Genomic DNA, 2,090 nt, shown 5'->3' on the forward strand with positions numbered 1-2,090 from the left:
CAAGAAGCTGCATTGTGCAGTGGCTGCACCATGGACTCACACATGACAGCACTGTGAGAACCGTGCAGGACCGGGTAGTACATTGTGTCACTGTGAGTGGGAGCCAACCTCAGGGCGCCTAACCTTCCCATTCCCAACTGCAGGTGCCATTCCCTCTAAGTAAATCTCTTTCTCTGTCAACATATACACACATACACACAAGGCCTTAAATATGATCATGGAAAAATGAGATTAAAAAGTAACTGACACTTGACCTTTTGCTGCCACTTAGCAATTCCTCTCAATTAGGTTGCTGCTGCTCCAGCACCGCCAGGATCTCTCTGTCTTCCTTATGGTTGATTTTAATTCCCTAGTTGTTCCCCTGTCTATGGCGTTGTTTGCTCACTGCTCCCTTCCCCCACCTCCTCCTCCCACTAAGTCCCTCTGGAGCCTTCAGTCCATTGCTTTCTCCTCGGGCTTGCTTCCCATGCCTATCTTATCTAGGTAGGCAAACCAACAATAACGTAGGCAATACAAAAAGAAAACCCAAAAAAATTGAATAAAAAGAGAAGAAAAAAGAAATAGAAAAAAGTATACACAAATAAAAATAATAACTAGTAAAAAGCCCTGGAAAAGCATAGATAATTCCAGGTATATCCAGAGACCTTTATGACTGTCTCCCCACTGGTCCTGGGAGGTTCTAGGAATTGCCCTCCTAGCCTGAAGTCTATCTGGGGGGCTCTTTAGGTGCTTTGTGGCTTTGCTTTGCTCCTGTTGCTGATCTCTTATGTTCCCTTCTTGGTTTGCCCCACTGTGGGGGGTTCAGACTGGATTCACTCCCTGCCTTGTGTCTCCAGCATGGTCCTCTGTTGAGGTATGCTCCAGCGAGGGGTCATCATGTCTCGAGTTGTGGTTGGCCATACAGTCCTGTCTGTGCCTTATCAGCTCTGTGCAGGAATGTCATCTTAGGGTTGGTGTGCCGATACGGGATCTAGAACCTCACTCTTTTTCCTTCTTGGTTTGCTTCCATGTGGGCGTGGCAGGCCCACCACTGTCCCCAACCTGTAGGTTTCATGTTGTCCTCTGTAGCACATACTTTTAGGGAGGGGGTTAGTTTGGCTCTGATGGGGGCCGGCCCTGTAGCCCAGTCTGTTCATGCGTTGCTCCATGTGGTTACGTTGCCCTCAAGGTTTGGTGCCGTGGTAGGGTCTGCACTCACACTCCCAATTCTGTGGAGATATAAGGAGGAAGGTCAAAGGAAACAGAGGAAATGTCTAGGAAGCAAAGCTCTGGCTAGAGGCACAAACGTAGGTGTGTACTTCTGTAAACATGTTAATTCATAAAAATAGAGGGATTGGCATATGACAATACATTGAAGAAGTTGACGGGCTTTGGGCCTCTGCTCAAGCTCCCCCTCAACACAAGAACACTTTGTTCTAATAACCTGGCATTCTGGGATGCTCACCTCCTGGTGCAATCACTGAAGACAAAATGGGTGCACAAGCAAATGTGGTGAAGAAAGCTGATAGTGCCCAGCTATCAAAAGATATGGTGTCTGGGGTCTTAAACGCTTGAAGATAAACAAGGGCCATATAGCTGAGAAGCAACAAAGGCCACATAGAAAAACACACCAGCCTGTGTGATCATGAGGTGTTGATGGGATCAGGTATCAGGCATCAAAGACCCAAAACAAACAAAATATTGTTGAGAATGAGGGGGCTCAGAGCAGAGACCCCAAATCCATCTGTAGACTATTTGGCATCCCCTCACAGAAGGGTTGAAAGGAAGGGATGAGTCAACCAGGGTGTATAGCACTGATGAAGTATAGCACTGATAAACCACACAATATTCCTCTGGTTCCTTGAGGCTTCCTCACCCCCCACTATCATGACCCCAATCCTGCCTTTCACTGCAGCTGGGTCAGAGCATGTACACAAGTACAGATAAGAGCTCAGGTTACACAGAATCCACATCAGATAAACCCCTCAGAACAGAAATGGGAGTAGTGATACCCAGAGGGGAAGGGGAAGGTGGGGTGAGCAGTGGGGAAGAAATCGTGGGGGAAGGGAGACAGCAGTTGGTATAAGATATGAAAATAATAAAAATTTATA

This window comes from Echinops telfairi, unplaced genomic scaffold, assembly GCF_000313985.2.
Source record: "Echinops telfairi isolate 266 unplaced genomic scaffold, ASM31398v2 ScPeMD7_31;HRSCAF=116, whole genome shotgun sequence".
Lineage (NCBI taxonomy): Eukaryota > Metazoa > Chordata > Mammalia > Afrosoricida > Tenrecidae > Echinops > Echinops telfairi.